The sequence below is a fragment of the Antechinus flavipes genome, chromosome 1 (assembly GCF_016432865.1).
Source record: "Antechinus flavipes isolate AdamAnt ecotype Samford, QLD, Australia chromosome 1, AdamAnt_v2, whole genome shotgun sequence".
NCBI classification, from domain to species: domain Eukaryota; kingdom Metazoa; phylum Chordata; class Mammalia; order Dasyuromorphia; family Dasyuridae; genus Antechinus; species Antechinus flavipes.
This window is the reverse complement of record NC_067398.1, coordinates 643785867-643804674: the sequence shown is the minus strand read 5'-3', so window position 1 is coordinate 643804674 and position 18808 is coordinate 643785867. Positions and strand designations below refer to the sequence as shown.

Below are 18808 nucleotides of genomic sequence, written 5' to 3'. Positions count from 1 at the left end.
ACTTTCCACTTTTCTAAAACAAGAGCTCTCCAGGTCAGGGAGTACTAAATGGCTCGGAGGGAGAGAGCTAAAACTACCAGGTTTTCTCATTTCCCCCGTCCTTCTTCCCCTAAGGCTTTTGTATTTACTTGTCTATGTCATTGTGTTGACAAGTACCCCACACCCCTCTGGAATATACTCTCCCCGAGATAAAGGTTGGCTTGCTTGCCTTGCCAATACTAGGCTTTTAATAAATGTTTGTTTCAATCAACTGACACGGGGGACAATCCCCAGGATGGGATTTTGGAGATAATACTTCAAACGTCTATAAAGGCTACTCTGGGATGTTTACTCCAGATTCAGGAAAAGATTCTCCTCCCCAATTCCATCCAAGTGGGCTCTTCCCGTTGCCATGGTACCCTTTACTCCGACCTAGCAAGGTCCTACCACTCGACAACCTGGAAGGGAGGTGGGGAATCCCTATCTTGAGGGGCCCCCTATTTCCGGTTTTCTGCGCAGGGCTTCATGGGAGGTGTAGTCCCAGCCTGTCATTGGCCAACGAGGTTCCTGGGGAAGCCTCTGGAAGGCGGAAAGTGGGGGAGGAGCGGAGTTCCCTACCCCGCCCCCACTCTCCACCCAAGTTACCGGCTGGAAGAACCGGGAAAGGGGAGGGGGTGTGTGTGCAGAGTGAGGTGAAGGAAGGTCACGTGATGTTTGGGTATTCGGTCTTCCCAACCCGAACCTTCCTTTCCCCTCCCCCTTCTAACTCCCGCCCCTTCTTCGTTAACAGCACGGTGCGTGCTCCCGAGCCACCCAGTCGCAGGTGAGGCGCGCGCGCGCCGGGAGCCCTCCCTCCTTTCCCCGCTTGCCCCAGCCCCCTCCGCGATGCTCTGCAGCCTTCTCGTGCGCCCCCGCCTCCCTTTTCCCCCCCCTGTCCTCGCGCGCGCCCCCTATTGTTCCGGGCCCTGGACTGCAAGGCGCGGGGCGGGGCGGGGCGGGGCGGTGAGGCGGTGAGGCGCGCGGCCGGCCTAGCGGGGAGGGGAGAGCAGAGATGTGGGGAGCTGAGGGGAGGGACCAGAGCACGCGCGCGAAGGACCCGGTATCTGTGGGGCTGAGCGCCGGGTGTGCGCCTTTACTGTCTCTGAGGGCGTGCTTAGGGGGCCCAAAGGCTGCCCAGGGGGTGTGATAAGCGCTTTGTGCGGTGCTTTCCCGGCTGCCTTGAAGATGTTCTGGGGCGGGAGGCTGGGGGGGTGGGCTCACCCTTTGGGAGTGAGGTACTGAGGCTAGTTATTGCAAGGGGGGGCGGGGAGTGAAGCCTGGGACTTCTCCAAGTAGGGGAGGGCCGGGAAAGTTCTTTGGAACTTATTTGGATTTGCCTAGTTAGGCTATTTGAACTTTTTCTTCCAGGAACAGCGTCTGGCACATAGTAGGCGCTTAATACATGTTTATTAACTCGAATAAACTGTGGGGAGCTCCTGAAAGCTTTTGAGTGAGGGCGAGACTTTGGCCCTGGCGGTGTAATCAAGCAGAGAAGGTGATTTAGAGTCATAGATTTACTGTGGTTTTAGCCCGCGTTCTAAATTTTAAATGGACAAAGAGACCCGGGATTGACAAGTGACTTGTCCAAATTTAATAAACGGCAGAGATGGGACCTGAACTCAGCACTTCTGCTTCCCAAATCCAACACTATTAATACCATGGCGTGCTGCCTTTTAGCCTTGTGTTAGTTAAAGGTCAAGGTGTTGGAAGCCTGGATTTTGGCGGGTTTGTCGAAGCAGAAAGGATGGAATGAATACAATAATTGCCAAGCTATTTATGCCCTTAAAATGCTAAGCGAAATGGCGACTAACAGTAAGACGTTTATTAAGCACTATGTTCCTAAGCATGGGGGTTACAAAAAGACAAGACAGACCCTGACCTCTAGCAACAACTACAATAAAAAATAGATTAAAAACTGCCTGTGGAGGATAAAGTAAGAGGGCAGGCACCAGACTTAAGAAGGTTTGGGAAAAGCTTTCTATAGAAGATAGGATTTCCTTTGGAACTCGAAGTCAGAATAAGAGCTAGAGCATTCCAGGTGTAGGAAAGAGAAAACACCCAGAGCTGAGAGATGACGCATCTAGTTTGTGAAGCACCAAGAAATTGTGCTGACAAGTGCTAAAAAACGTAGAACAAAGATTGTAGACTTCTTAGATGAGAGGTCAAGCTTCCTGGTAGGGGTGAGGTGAGACTTTAGCTTGAAGAAGGGTGGGTCAGGATTAAAATAAAGGAAGAAAATGCTGGTGGCTGAAGGGGATGGGAATGAATATTCAAATTACATTGTCTAAAGTGTTGTAGGTCCTTTTTTTTTGGGGGGGGGGAGTTATATGAAGATTAGTATTTGATATTCCTTGAAATAATCATGTGCATGACCAAGTGTTGCAGTAATTTGATTCTGCTGTTGTTTGTCCTTTGAGGTTTGGCTGTGGCAAATGTTGCAATGAGATTTACACAGGGTGGCTAGGATGAAGTAGGTTCAATTGAGGGAAAGCTTCCCAGTGGATTGAGTGCTAGACCTGGAGTCAGGAAGTCCTGAGAACATATTTTGTCAGATGAACTTAGTATCTTGGTGACATTGGGTAAGTTCACGCACAGTTCTTCCTCAGTTTCCTCATTTGCAAAATTAAGATAACAAAAGCTCTGTCTCACAGAATCTTGTAAGGATCAGATCAATGAGAGAGCCTAGGTAAAGCGCAAACCTTAAAATATTTTTATAAATGATATTTTTCTTTTTGGAGGAGGTCCCAAGAGGTCTAGCTTTGGGTACCTAAATGAAATTAGGGTTAAGGTCTAGTGGCAGGTTTGGGGTACAGATTCGGCGCAAGGGGGTCTAGTAGCAGGCCTAGAGAGCTAGATTGATAAAAGAGGTTTATTATTAGATACACAAAGTTAAAAGTATAGGTGAAGGTAGAGATAAGGAGGGCACTGGACAGAGGGTCTGTAATGCCAGAGAAACTGAGGCAGGAGAAAGATTAGAGGGTTTTTAATATTTTATTAATGGGAGAATAAGATTGACTGGACAGGACTCTCATCTCAAATTATCCAGTCAGACAGAGATAAAGATATACTGGGACCAAGGAATTCATATTGGTCCCAGGTCTGGAGGAGACTGTCATCTCAAAGAATCCAGCGTCCAGCATACGCCGCCAGCCGCCATTCTCCAGCCATGAATGGAGAATCTCTAACCTTTATATACCTTTTAGAGACAAAGAAGAGGGAAAGAGTAAGAAAGAGCAGGAAAGCCCAGCTGGAAAAGGCTATGAATCAAAAAAGAACCCAGAGACAGGATGTCTGAATACCCAGAGATAAAGATGTTAGTGAAATATCTTGGAATATTTTAGAGGGATGTTGTAAATTCTCAAGGACAGAAGATAATCAGGAAGTCTACTCTCTTGTTTATCTTGCTTGGGTTAACAATTTATAACCTTAGACTAATTGGTCCTCAGCCTTCATGGACCAGAGGGAGATTTACAGTTTAGGGGAGTAATTAGGGAGACTGAGACAAGGGAAACTTGTACAAGGAAACTGAGTCAGGACAGTTAAAGAGAACTGTGGCATAACAGGTCCAGTGGACAGAGGGTCCTCACATAGTAGCCATATTTGGAATCTCTGCAAAGAGGGGTTCCCAGCATGGCCTTTTTATAATAGGAGACTTAGCTCAAGGGGCTTTCGGGTGTAGCCCCAAAGTTGGCTCATATCCAGGTGGGGCTGGGAACAGGTCAGATCTTCTGTTGGAATTCAAAGGGACCAGGATTTGTGAGTTAAAGAGCAATTTACATTATTAACTAGGAGAGGGTGGGAATCTAGAAAGGAATCTTTCCCGAATCTGAATCACTCGCTTGATCCTACTTGGCCTTGAGCTTTCTTTATCCCTTTCTGTGCCCTAGATCATCTATAAAATGAAAAGATTGAGCTAGGACCCCTTAAGCCTGTATTAGTTTTAAATTTATGATTCTTTGAAGGAGGTAGCATTGGAACTGAGCTTGAAGATTGGAAAATCCTTTTCATCATCATCAAGTCTTTACAATGTGCCATTTTCTGTGAGGGAGACATAACTACAGGTCAACTCCTGCCCTCATGGAGCTTATGGTTTAGTTGCAAAAATAAGACACAAATACAAATAGCCATAATATAATGCAGGGCTGTAAGAAAGGAATATTCACAAGATTATAGGGATTCATAGGGAAGAAGGAAGGATCATTTCCCCTTGAGATCAGGGAGAACTTTCTGAAATAACTGAGCTGGACTTTGGGAGAAGGGGAAAGGTTTCCTTGGGTCACCATAGATTGGGGGATGGTGGGGAGGAGGAAGAGGTGTGTTTTTCATTTCCTTTTTTTTTTCTTTTTCCCAATATTGAATCAGTACTTGTTCCTTCCTTAGAGACAGAGATCAACGCCTGTTGATTCAGTAAGTGTTTATTAAGCAATAACTCTGTACAATATATAACTTCCTCCGGGAAGTCTTCTCAGATTCTCTCCTTCGTAATGACCATTTTCCTAGCTTTCTCATGTCCTAAGGTGATGTATGTTATGATTATCTCTGGATCATATCCTGTTACTACACTGTAATTTCCATCATTGGCTTTAATACTTGAATAAGTGTAACTACACTTATTCAAACTTTCTCCAGCAAAGGCACCTAATAAATGCATATTAAATGGACTTAGGTTCTCTCATTTTGAGCCTGAAGGGACACTTACCTCATGTCATAGATGAAAAACTGAGGCCCGGAGATGTTATGTATTGTGTCCAAGGTTACACAGAAAGTAAATAGCAGAAGTGGGGACTCAAGCCCCCTGGTATTTTGACTCAAAATCTACTGGTCTTTCTATTGTATCATGAAAGGATGACTGAATAGCTGAAAGAAGACTTTATTCTGAGCTCTAGGAGAGATACCATGATGATTATTAGTTTTTTTCCTGTAAGAAAGAATAAAGTACGTACACACACACACACACACACACACAAAAAGCAACTACTAGTCAAAATGTGATTGGGAATAAAGGAAATATAGAGACAAAGAATTCTGTGTAGTAAAGTGTGAGAGGGAAGAGTTTACCTTTAGCTGAGGGTCTGAGAAGGCTCCCAGGAGAAGATGGCAGCAGAGCTGGCCTTAGGCAATCCCAAATTAAATCCCTGCACATGTATTTTCTTTTGCTCCTCCCTCTGCAAACTTGGGCGCAGTCTGCGAACAGGCACTGCGGGAGAGAGCTGGGGTTGGTGTTCCAACCTGACCTGCTTCCCTCCTGCAGTGTAGTTCCCAGTGAAGGTGCTAATGAGCAGGGAAAGGCTGAGGGGAAGAACTGTGGCTTGTGACTTGTTTCTTCTGAATGTTGTTTCAGAAATCATTACCTCCATCAATATTTGATGTAGCCTATCTGGGCCTCTTCAGCCATATTCCTTGGAGGGTGGGTCTGGAAGTGTCAAGGCTCTAGGCAGGAAGGGGTGGTGTTAAAGAGCTTTCTTTTGTTCATTCACACTTGACCTTGTTGTATTGGTAAACTCTTAGAACATTTAGAATTGGAGAAGAACTTAGAAAAAAAGTCTTAAGAGACCTGAGTTCTCAGGCAAACTTTACCTTCCACCCCAACCAAATCCTTGGAGGTGGGGGGAGGAGGGTACAGCCTCCTCTGTCTCAGCTGCTGTCGCCGGATCCTGGCATTGAGCTTGATCATAGTCTACCTTGTACTCCAGCTTTTTAAATTTTCTTTCTGGCCTGTGATTGATTGCATTAGCATGGGGGAGTGGGGGGTGGGGTGGGGAGGAGATCTCATTGGAAATGCTGCTGTTCTGAACTTGTGATCTGAGAGAAATGTCTGGGGGCACTTGAGTGACTTGCCCAGAGACCTATCTGGGATTGGAGTTGAACCCAGACCTTCCTGATTCCAAGGCCAGATTGCTCTTCATCGTGTAGTAAAGCTACCATCCCTGGAGCTGAATGGATTGAAAGGAGGTAGGTTTTTTTTTTTTTTTTTTTTTTTTAAGAATTTTATTAGTTTTAGGAAAATAGGGCCGAGTCTCTCATAACAAACCAAAAATGTCTTGGGATTCAACTATCAAGTAACAGAACCTGTCACTTCTCAGGGTTTGGGGGAGCATTTTGTATCAAAATCTCAAAATACTATGGAAATATGGGCTGCTATCCTCACTAATATTATAAAACTTTTCCTCCATCCTCACCTCTTTCAATTCACATAGCTATCATATGAGCCTGCCATTATTATCCATCTTCTTATACTATTGCAGTAGTAGCCTCCTAACAGATTTTCTAACCTCTGCTTCCTTCCTCCTTCATTTGTTATTAAGTCATTTCTCAACAGAATCTGACCTATTGTGGCCCTGTTTTGGGGTATTCTTGGCAAAAATGATAAGATAGTTGGCCATTTCCTTCTCTACCTCATTTTATAGATGGCACACTGAGATAAAATGATGGTAAACAGATAAAATGAGCAACTCAGATTTTCCACATAGCTGGTAAGTGTCTCAGGCTGGATTTGAATTCCAGGCCCATTGCTCCATCCCCTGAGTCTTCAAGTGCTGCCCTTTATTCAGATATTTTGTCATGTCACTCCTCCATTCAAAATACTCCAAAGTCTCCATTAGTGCTTGATGGAGAGCATGGACTCTGGAGTTAGAGGATCTGGGTTCAAGTCCTATCTCTGTCAACTCCCTCTTATGTTTGTCAAATCACTTTTCCTCTTTAGGACTCAGTTTTCTCCTTTGGAAAATAGGGAGTGGGGGTGGGCGGCTAACAAGCCTTGGACATCCTTTCCAACTCAAGTGTCATCAATGAAAAAAAAGTCAGCTAAAGACCCGGCATTCAGAACCTTCCATAACTTGGCTTCCAACTACTGTTTCCAGCCTTTCCTTAAGACTATTCTCCTCTACTTGCTCTATGCTACAGCCAAAGTTGACTTGGGTTTCTCCACATGGTCTCTCATGGTCCTGCTTTTGTCTGTTTCTTGTGCCTGAAATGCATACTACTCCACTGCTTGCTTATTGAATTCCTATGGAAATTCCCAACTCTTTCTTCCTCCCCCTTTCTTTCTTTGTCCCATCTCCTTCCTCCTCTCTCTCCTTCTTCCCTTCTCTTTTTCTCTATCTACTTTTTCCCTCTGTACCTACTTGAACCAAACAATCCCTTCTTGCCATTCTTCAATGGGGAAATCACACCCTTCTGAAGTGGTTCATCTTATTCAGCTGAAATCTACTGGAACCTGCTAAAGGCCATAGCTTAAAAGGCCAAGATCTTACTGGGCCATCTTCAGTGGTTCTGATCTGTTTTACCACTGGACCCAGATGGTGCTGAAGGAAAGAGTAAGACTGGCAACTTTGTACAGTGCTCCCTCACTGAAGTCCAATTCACTTGCCTATCATGGCATCACTTCCTTGATGTCACAGTCCTATTAAGAAGGAAGGACAGTCACAACAAGGGGTACTGGCAGTGATGGCAGCTCTCCGGATTCTCTACCAAGAAAATGAGGAATTGGACTAGCATTATCTCTCCAGTCTGCTGTATCTCTGCTGTTCTATGAATTTTTTCCTCTACATTCAGCAGTCTTCCAGTTTAGACGTTCAATACTCTTAAGTTCTAAGACTTTCTCTCAGCTCTAATGTTCTAGGAGTTTCCCTGGTTCCACAGGAATTTGGACTGGATGACAACCAAGAGTCTTTTTAGTGCTAACAATTGCTGATTTTATGATGCCAGCTATAACAACAATATTAACTGACATATGTAGATTTCTTTATAATTTAGTTTGTATCTCATAACAACCCTGCATGGTATTGCAAGTATTTTTATCCTTATTTTAATACTGAGGAACCTGGGGCTCAGGTGAAGTGATTTTCCCCAAGGCATGTAACTAGGAAGTAGCAGAGATGAGATAGAACTTTAGAGGTGGAACTATTAGAGCTGATGCATACCCCTGTGAGCATCCATCTTCCTTTCCTACCCAGTATAAGAATCCCTTAAATGGTTCATCCAGCCTCTGCTGCATTACTCCCAGTTCGAGTGAGTGTGCTCTGCCTTACCAGAGCATTGTCCTTAGTTTTTATCTTGTAAGAGTTGGAAGGGACCTTAGTGAATATCTAGAACAACTTTCCATTCTCAAAAAGAGGAAACAGGAGTCCCTGAAGATGATGGGACTTGTCTCCCATAGCTGTTTAGTGGTGGAATGGAGCCTCGGTTTCTCTCTTGACCCTGTTGCAGGGTATTTGTGATCGTGTATCCACATCTACCTGATGTCTACAACAAATATGTAGTGTCTACTATATTCCAAAGATCGTGCTGGGTACTTGACACAAAGACAAAATAAAACTGTTCCTGCCCTCACTGGAAGGGGTAAGACCTAAACAACTATGCAGAGTATCAGGAACCTGAGGATGGAGAAAGTAGTGACTGGTAGAGTTTGGAGACAGCTTCGGAGGAGGCAGCTAGGGGGTGCAGTGGATAGAATTTCTGGACCTAGAGTCTGGAAGACCTGAGTTCAAATTTGACTCTGATATTTTCTAGCTGTGTGACCCTTAGAAAGCCACTTAACTTTCTGTGCCTCAGTAATAGCACTTACTCCTAGGGTTGTTGTGAGGATCAAGTGAGATAACAATTGTAAAACACTTTGCAAATCTTAAAGTGCCATTTAAATGCTAGCTACTATTATTAGGAAGCAACAGTGTTGAGTGTTGAAGAAAGGTGAGGAATATAAGAGGTCAGAAGGGTGAGGGAGTGCTTTTCAAGAATGGGGATTGGCTTCTGGATATATATGGGAATAAAAGATTGAGTATTGAATTTGCCGGTTAACTAGTAGTCCAATTTAGTTGATAGAGTTTGTGAAAGGAATAGTATAGTAAGGCAGGAAAAGGCCATTTGCAGAAGATCTTAAATGCCCGACCATAGACTTTGTATTTCATATATAGGAAGGCACTGATTATTTTTTGATCAGAGGAGTGCAATATTCAGATTTGTGCCTTAGGAAGGTTATTTGACAATTGTGTGGAGCATTGACTAGATAAAAGAGACATGAGAAGTAGAAATACTAATGAGGAAGCTATTACTATAAGGATCTGAGTAAGAATGATAACTCATTGAATGGGCTATTCCTTGAATGGAATGAGTAGATGAATGAGAATATTGTTGTGGAGATGGAATGGATAAGACCTGGTAATTGACTGAATATGGAGGAAGAGGGAGAGGGAAGGGATAAGGGTGATTCTGAGGTTTGAACCTGGATGACTGAGATATTAGCAGTGTCATCCATGGAAATAAGGATATTAGAAGATGTGTTGGGTTTTAGGGTGAAGATGAAGAACCATTTTGGATTGTTGACGTTGAGTTGTCTATTCTAGAGAAGATATACAGCAAGCAATTGGCATGGAAAGAAGTGGAGAAAGAGATAGAGACACAGAGACAGAAAGAGTTAGGAGCTAGATTTATTGATATGAGAGTCATCTGTGAGATTATCCTTGAACCCATGGGAATAATTGAGATATCCAAGATAGTCCATGAAAACAGAGGAGAGCAGAGAGCCTAGGACAGAGGTCTAAAAAATGCCCCTGTTAATGAGGCAGGAAATGGATGATGACCAACAGAGGAGACTGGGGAGCACTCAGACATATAGAAGAACCAGAAAGGAAGCCAAAGGGGAAGAAAGTGTCCAGAAGAAGAATGGTATCCCAAACCTGCAGAGAGGTCAAAGAAGATGAGGATTGAGAAAAGGCTACCATATTTAGCAGGCAGGAGATTGTTGGAAGAGTTGGAGAGAGCAGTTTCAGTTGAGTAGTGAGACTTGGAATCCAGATTGCAAGTAACTGAAAAGTGTGTGGGTAGTGAGGAAGTAGAGCTAGCAAGTGGTATAGATGCTTCTTTCTAGGAGTTTGGCAATGAAATGAAGAAAAGGTAGAGGATGATGGCTTGAGGGCGCTGTGGAGGCAAATGAAGGTTTCTAAGGATGGAATATTCTTGAGTAAAGGGCAGCTAGATGGCACAGTAGAAAAAGCACCAGTTCTGAAGTCAGAAAGACTCAGCTATTTGTAGACAGTGAGTGATTATAATACTGAGGTGTCCTTTCAAGATCCTTGGCCAATTCTTTCAACTGGCTTTCATGGTGGTAACATGTAGGACTTACTTTAATATTTTAAAAAACTCATGACAAGAAGGTGACACTTCTTAAAAGGAAGCCTTTCTGTCTTAATTGTCAAAACTTTTTCTCTTTTCGAAGTATATTATACTAACCTCACTAGATAGTCCTTGTCTCTCCTTTCCCTTTTATAGAATGAAAGCTTCTTTGGGGCAGGAATTCTTATTCATTTGTGTTTATAAATCTGGTGTCTTAACATATAGTAGTAGACATTTAATAAATGTTTCCTGAATTGAATTTAACTTCATTTCATCAGGGGAGGCAGACCCATCATCAATGTAAATCACATTCCTGAGTAGATGAATTTTGTGATTCATGGTGGTAGTTATGATAGAAGTGTTATGAGCCTTAAAAGGCTATACAAATATGAGGTGTTGGCTAAAATTATTATTCTTTGGTAATCCTACTTCTGGTGATGAACCATCGTACAATGGCCTTGGTGACAGACATATAAACCATCCCACAATGACCTTGTGTGAAAACATTCGAGCCATCTTGGCCTTGGGTGATGACATACAAAGCCATCCCACCTTGGCCTTGGGTGATTGTTATGGGCCAGAACTCTGAACTTGAAACAAAGGATTCTTACAAGGTACTAAGTCAGTGGAATTGATAGGAGACATTAGTTATCTGATTTAGCATGGTTCAGTATGATTGATTTAATCCTGCAAGGAGATGTTATAGGCCAGAACTTGAAACAAGGTACTAAGTGGAATTGAGGAGACAATGGTTAAATCTAGTTTAGCATTGATTTAATCCTACAATAAATAATAGTTTCCTAGTGATATAATGATTGGTGTATACTCCGTGTGGAACATTATAGGGAGAAGCTCTCAGCGCCAGAGAGGACAAGCACATTAGAAGCTCTCAGAGGCTGAGACAGATTCATTCCATCATCCACCTCTGGTGGCTGGAGGCTGGACTTCATTCATTCCATCTCACACTACCTCGGTGGCAGACTCTCCTCTACTTCTCCACTGAAACAAAGATTCCCAAGGCCTTTAAGAAAGCTAGCCCAGCTCCAAGTGAAGGAGATAAGACTTTGAAGGAGACAATAAAGGATTTGGACTTTAACCCCTGGCTACTCACGTGGTGATTACTGAACTGAAACGAAGGTTGCTCCCAGAGACTCCAAGAAAACCTCAACAGAGAACATTACATTTTAGAGAGAATATGACAGGTGATGACATACAAGCCATCCCACCTTGGCCTTGGGTGATGACATACAAGCCATCCCACCTTGGCCTTGGGTGATGACATACAAGCCATCCCACCTTGGCCTTGGGTGATGACATACAAGCCATCCCACCTTGGCCTTGGGTGATGACATACAAGCCATCCCACCTTGGCCTTGGGTGACAGACAAGCCATCCCACATTGTCTTTGGGTGCCATTTATACAAACCATTTTGACCTTTTCAGGCCATTTCAGGACCCATCTGCCTGAGCTCATGATTGCTGGCATGTCCTAGAAAGACTTGGCATCAATCCCACCTACAATAAGATGTTGGAGGAGGATGCCTGATAAAAGTGGTATGTAATGGGCTGCAGTCAATATTTGTGACATATTGACTAAATAGGAAATGTCACATGCCATATTTTCCAGATTCTTTAATCTCTTGGTTGTTCTTCTGTAAATGTACATTGATTTTTTCAGGGCTTTTGTTTGAGGGTAAAAGCTAGACTTTCCAGAGTAATTCCATGTTTTGCTATTTGGTATAGTATATTATAGTGTCTGGGAATATAATATATGTGGGAATAGAATTTACATTCTGCTAGTCAGCCTTATTGAAAAACAACATGGTAGACTGAGTCATGGATTTGAGCTTGAATCCTAGCTGAGGTGTAATTCATGTCAAGTAGCTTACCTCAAAATCTCAGTTTCCAATTCTGTTAGATGAGAATAACATTATTAATACTGCTAGTATTTTGCATACCTTCCCATGTTATGTAAATTTGAATTATCAAGGCATTGTGCTCATCTTCTGTGGGATATAGTGGAGATTAGGATGGAGCCTCTGGCCTTAAGGGATTCACTGTCTATTCAGGGAGGAAAAACTTATGTGGAAAAATTAGCTATAAAGGTAGTGCACACTTGTATGGCTAAGATCATTTAGAATCATAGATGATCAGTGTTCAAAGGACCTTTCTTAGAGAGCAAGCCCAACCTTTTCACTTTCATAGGTGGAATTTTGTCCCCAAAAAGGGAAGTAACTTCTTAGTCATACAAGGTCTCATTGGCAAAGCCAGGACTGGCACCTGGATATCTGGGGGAGCGAGACTGTGACAACTAGTAGGAACTTATTCAGAGGCAGAAATCTATTGGAGGAGTGAAGAGGGTGGAATTTGTTGGGGACATGAACATAGCAAGAATCCATTAAAAGGACTTTAAAACTTTTTAAAAGTTTTCCCCTATTCTAAACTTCTTTTCTTAGAGCTAACATGTTGGTACATTTCTTAAGAAAATAAGGAAAGACTGATTTATAGGGGGAAGAAAGAGGTGGTTGAAAAATAAATAATTTTCCCCACACTTCATCTAACACTTACCGAAAGGGAAGATGGGAATTCAATTTCCAGGGATCAGATCCCTAGCCTTACTGTGTCCCTGGGATGTGGTAGAACCTAGTGCTGAAACTTGTTTGGCTAGGAGCTTAGGCTGAGATGATGCCCCATGCAGTGTCAGCCCCCTATTCCTGTTCCCTTCCATGGAGCCTTTCTTAAGTCTTTCTATGTCTGCTGCTTCTCTTCTCATGATCCATAGTGCCTGACTGTGAGCAGCCTCTTCAGACCCCACCTGTAACTGCTTAATCCTCAGTTTGTGACTAGGGTCAGGATTTGGGCTGGCCATGCTGGGAAATGTGGAACAGTGGCTCTCTGAACATACCCAGCACCCTTTAGAATTTAATCTCCTTTATTAATATTTTCTCTATCACTTTCTTGAGGTCTAGAAATCAGTATTACAGTGTCTTAAGCCCCGGTTGCTGATTTTCTAGATGTAAATTCACATCCTAAAAATGTAATCAGTTAGTCCTAGTGAACTGGATGAGTATGCTACAGCCACCCCTGGGTAGAGAGGAACGAGAGAGAGAGAGAGAGAGAGAGAGAGAGAGAGAGAGAGAGAGAGAGAGAGAGAGCAGGGAGAGAGAGAGAGCAGGGAGACAGCCCCCACAGGAAGTAGTGGGAGGACATGGGAACATGTCAGAGTGGATGATTGTGGCCTGGGCCAGAATGTTCAGAAAGTGACAGTGAATTTGGGGCTAACAGGAGCTGGCAGGTCAACTCGTTTTCTGTATTTGAATGTCAAAAGTGCCAGGGAGTGAAGGGGAGGCCCTGGGAGCACTGTTCCAAAAATTAGGGTCAGGGCCAGAATCTGGGAACAGAGTACATGCACTAGGTGAGGGCAGAATGTGAAAAGGGCCAGTGTTTATAGGGTCCCTGGGCTTTGGATGAGCAGTGGCCAGTGAGGGGAGAATCCTCAGGCTTATACATATAATCTTCCTATAAGTTCTCTAGCATGAAACACCCTCTCGCCTCCCTCCTGGATCATCAGTTTGGTCACTCTGTAAAGATGTACTATCATGGATAGTGGATAGAAAGACAAATGAAATAGATCCTGCCCTCCAGGAACTTATAATCCTATGGAGAAAATAATGAGTATATATAGAAGTACATCCAAATTGTTTGCACAGTAAGTACAAAGTAATATAGAGGGGCAGTATCAGTACCCTGGAAGAATCAGGGAAGTCCTGTGGTTAGAGCTGAGCAGTGGTGAGATGCTATGGTGAGAAGGAATCTATTCTTTGCATGGGTGAGGGTGTGGCAGATTGTAAAGATAAGGGGATAGGAACTAGGATTCCATATATTATGTAAATGGAATGAATGTATAATAAGGCTTCAAATCTAGGCTGGAACCATATTGTGCAGGGTTTTAAATTACAGAGGAATCCATATTTGGTCCTAGAGGCAATAGGGAGCCATTTGAGCTTCCAGAGAAGGAGAGTGATGTGGTCAGATCTGTGATTTAGAAATATTCCTTTGGTACTTTAGATGACTTATTGGAGAGTGGAGAGGCTAGAATAACTCCAAGACTTTTGCAGTAACCCAGCCAAGAGTGATGAATATCTGAACTAGGGTGATGGCTGTTTGTGAAGGTTCCCTTGATAAGAATTGTTCTCTAGGGAGGACCCTCAGGGCCCTTTAAAGATGGGAGGCTGAGACCTTCCCATTTCAGACCCCTCACAATATCTTAAGGACACTACAAATGCCCCTCTGTCTCGGGATGCCTCAGGTCTTCCCTGCCTTAGGAATGCTCCAAGACTTAGTCACATCAATCTGGTTCTCTTGATTGCCATGCCAACCAGCTCTCTGTCTGTGTGACCATGAAGGGAGGAACTTCCCTGTGAGTCTTGCTTTCTTCATCTGGAATTTGAAAGAATTGTATGAAGTGAAATCCAGCATTCCTTCCAGCCCCAAAGCTATCTTTTTTTTTTTAGCTATCATTTTGTGATACTGCTTTGTAAATCATCTGGGATCATCTAAGATACAAAAAGGGGCAACCACTTGCTAGAAGTCACAAAATCAGATCCATGACTGATTTGGGGAATGAAAAATTTCCCAGAGAAATCTTCTGGCATGCAGTACATGTTGTCATTAAACCAGAAGAGATTTTTGAGGGAGCTTAGACTATGGAAAATAGACTATCAAAACCAGATAGGAGATAAAACATAGAATGTCAGCTGAAAAGGCCTTTAGAGGTTATATAGTTCCAATCTCATTTTACAGATAGGGAAACTGAGAACCAGGGAAAGTGACTTAAGTGAACTACACCCAAGTCAGTGGCTTCTCCTGAGTCTCAGGCCCAGGCTCTTTGTCTCTCCCCTCCCTGCTCTCATGCAGTTCCTCTTAGCTGACAGACACCTGCCCTCGGAAGCTTTTCCATTCATGTACACTTCAAAGGGTGGTTGCCGGAAGGGGACACAGTCTGGGCCCCACGCTGTCTCCAAGGGTCTCTTGGTTTCTGGCTTATAACTAGCCATCCCTGCAGGAAATAGGCACATCCGCTGGAGCCCGCACTTGAATAGGGGACTCCTCCACGGCCCCAGAGGAAGAGGTCACCAGGGCAACAAGTCTGTCTCTCTGGCCCTCTAGCCTGCCTGAGCTGCTCTTGGCCCCTGTCCCTCCTCTCTGCCTGGCAAAAACCTGCTGGTGCTCTGAGCCCTGGCGGGAGTGCTGCCGCCCCCAGGAAGACTTCCCTTGCATGAGGACCAGAGGACTGTCGCACTTCGGTGTGTCCTCCTGGGAAAATCACCTCTGTCCTCGGCCCCTCGGTTTGCTTAGCTATGAGATGACTTCATTTGGTCTCTTCCAGCTTTTAAGATTTTATGATGGGAGTTCTGCTTCTACTTCTAATTTCTGATTCAAAATCTCAAATTTTGTTCTTTGATTTCTTATTTATTTCTTCTTGTTCTTGTTCTTCTTTTTTTCTTTTTTTGTGGAGGCAGTTGGGGTTAAGTGACTTGCCCAGGTTCACATGGCCAGGAAGTGTTAAGTGTCTGAGGCCAGATTTGAACTCAGGTTGTCCTGACTTCCGGGCTGGTGCTCTATCCACTGGCCACCTAGCTGCTCCATCTATTCTTTTTTAAGAATAAATTATTATTTCTGCATTCTTTCCTTGTTCTTCCAGTTGCTAGTAGTCTTCCATTCTAAGATGATCTTGTATCTATTCTCTCTGTTGTACCTATTTACACACACTTTGCCCTCACCTCTTTCCCCTTCGAGTAGAAGCTCCTTGTGGACAGGGACTATTTTTACCTTATTCTTTGTATCTTGGATCCTTAGCAGAGTAACTGACATAAAGTAAATGCACAATAAATGCTTGTTGTTTGGCTCATATAGGATAAAATGCCAGCCTCCTGTTCGATTCTTCACAGTTTGGCTCCACTCTACCTTGGCTGATTGTGCTCTACTCCCCCTCATGGACTGTGGGCTCCAAACAAACCAGCCTACTTCCTCTGCAGCACGCAGGACACGCCATCTCTGCCCTCTGTGACTTGGACACGCGTGGACCCTCCCCATCCCACCTGTCCTTCCTCCCCTCGCCTGCCTCCCCTGGCTCCCAGAATCCCTGCCTCCCTTCAGAGACTTTGCCCAACTGCCATCTCCTTCAAGAAGCTTTTTGTGATTGCCCCAGTTGTTAGTCCTGCCTCCCCTTTGTATTTATTTTTTATAGCTCTTGTATTTATCTATGAATGAGCTGCTTCAGGGCAGGTATTATCTTACTTTTGTCTTTCCATTCATTCTGCTTGGCACAGAACAGGTGTTTATTAAATGGGTTGATTGATTAAATTAACCTCCATGTGTCTAATTCTTTGGTGGGTTGGGATCTCTGTAGGTGGAGTGCATTCTGACATCAGGGTTTCTCTGTGGAAATCTCTCACATAGTCAGGTAAAGCCCTCCATGGATACCTCAGTGTGATGAGATGATCCCAAGTTCTTCAAAGTTAGGTCAGCAAAAGGAGGCCATAAAGGATATGGCTACAGTCTGGCAGCCAACTCTGTGTCTTCTTTGTGAACTAAATTTCCAAAAGGAAATCCCCTAAATGTGCCTACAACAAGCATCTGGTCTAGAATATAGTACATTCAAAGGCTGAAGAAGTAGCTTAGAGCCATAATGAGAAGGGCCTTGAATACTAGGCTTAGTACTTTGATCTTGGGGAGATATGAAAGATGTTTAAGGTGAAAGATGTAATTAGAATTGTGTGGGGCATGTCGGTTTTCCTTATTATTGCCTGCTTAGGAGAATAGTGATAAGCAGCTTTATTAGGCATTTCAGAAGCTGTCCTTTCCCCCCTCCCAAAATAACAACAAAGCCTTTGCATTTAATTTTTAAAAAATCTTGCCTGAATGAGCTGTTTAAGAGCAGAGATCCTCTCACTTTTGTCTTTTCATTTTCAGTGCTTGATTCATGCATTCTCCATTCCCTAAATCCCATATATTCCCTCTTAGGTAGCCAGGGGGGAATGACTTTGATCTGAATTTTGTTTTTTCATTAATCTAATCAGTGGAACTCCTTGGTTGTCCTTCTCTTGATTTATCTGTCTCTATTTTGAGAGCTGGGATATAAATATCCAGGCACACACTCTATATTTTTTAATTTCCCATGTATTCATTGTTGAGCTTCTTGTGGACCTTTATGGCTGCTTCCTGCATTCTAAGAATCTCCTACCATGGGGACTGGGTGGTGGGATACCATGCAAGAAGAATCCTAAATTGGGAATCATGGGGTCATAGCAGTTTAGTTTACTCCTCTTTTTATAGATAGGAAAATGAGGCTCAGAGTGACTTGCCCAAGATATGCAGCTAATAAGTAGCAGAATTGGGCCTTTCCCTGCCTCTACCAGTGACCTGCCTTGTGACTTGGGAGCAAAGCATTTGATCATTTACTTTCCTCCTCCATAAAATGAAGTGTTTCAACCAGATGGCCTTGAAGTCCCCAGCTCTTTGAGTCTTTAATCCCATGATTGTTTCCGAGTTTGCAATGTGGGAGAAACTGAAGTAAGATAGAGATTAGAGAGGGTTTTTAAATATTTTATTAGAGGGAGAGTTTGGACTGGCTAGAGGGAGAGTTTGGACTGGCTAAGCTGTCTTAGCCAGCTGGTGGATGGGACTATTGTCTTAAAACATCCAACAAGGAGCGAGGGGTTCCAGAGACTCTTATAGGGCTCCAGCAATCAGCGAAATAAAGGCAAGGAGAGAAGAGCACTGGTGAGTGGGAAGTTCCAGGAAAGGACCATAAATTCACTTCTGACAGTTGGGGGTAAGGAGGGGAAGGATCATACATTCTGATAAGTTGGAAAGAAGCTAGGAGCCAGGATGTCTGAGCCAGAAAGTAACCGAGAGTTTGAGATAAGTCACCTGGAGTTTTATGACTCTTTGGAACACCAGTGGTCATGGGCTCCCAGTCCTAATTATCTCATTCCTAATGGCCAGGAAAGGGGGTTGCCACCGGGGAGATTGAAGCAGAACAATTCAGGGAAGTTGAGACAGAACAATACAGGGAAACTGAGGCATAATAAGTTCCCCTGCCTTGGGAAACATTCTGTGCTCTTTGCTCAATCTTCTGTGGTTCTAGCACTCCATGATTTGGTGCGCAAACAAGACTAAAAAGAAGGGGGTATGTCAGTGGGCCAAAGGAGAGTCAAGAGGCTTTCTATAAAAGAGGTTGGATGACTTGGTAGATAGAGAGGAGGGTTCCGAGTCCAGATGATGGGAGTCAGAATCTCTCCTGGGCCTGTTACCTTCCCTCCTAGTGCCATGAAATGCAGGAAGATTCTTTGGCTGGCTGCACAGCAGTCAGGGACTTTCCTCACCACGAGGGTCCCTAGACCACTGAAATCAGAAGACATAATAATAATGGTCATAGGACAGTTACAAGAATGGCTGGCATTTAGACAGTAATTTAATGTTCGCAAAGCATTTTCCATCCTTAGCTCATTGGATTGAGAGCTCCCCATAGGTATTATTATCCCAGTTTTTAGATGAGGAAATAGGTGGAGAAGCTTAATCAGTTATCTAGGGACACACAGTGAGCCATGGCCTGAAGTGGTACATTTTCAATTCAGCATTTATTTAACACTTCCTTTATTTAAAAACAACACCA

At 43.6% G+C, this 18808-nt stretch overlaps 1 protein-coding gene across 1 annotated transcript in view; it reads left to right on the top strand.

Moving 5' to 3' along the window:
- Positions 1-498: 498 nt before the first annotated feature.
- TSNARE1 (t-SNARE domain containing 1) overlaps positions 499-18808 on the top strand; it is a 262831-nt gene continuing 244521 nt past the window's right edge. The window contains exon 1 of the mRNA XM_051971168.1: positions 499-802. The gene's annotated coding sequence lies outside the window, so the exon portion shown is untranslated. The remainder of the gene's footprint in view (positions 803-18808) is intronic.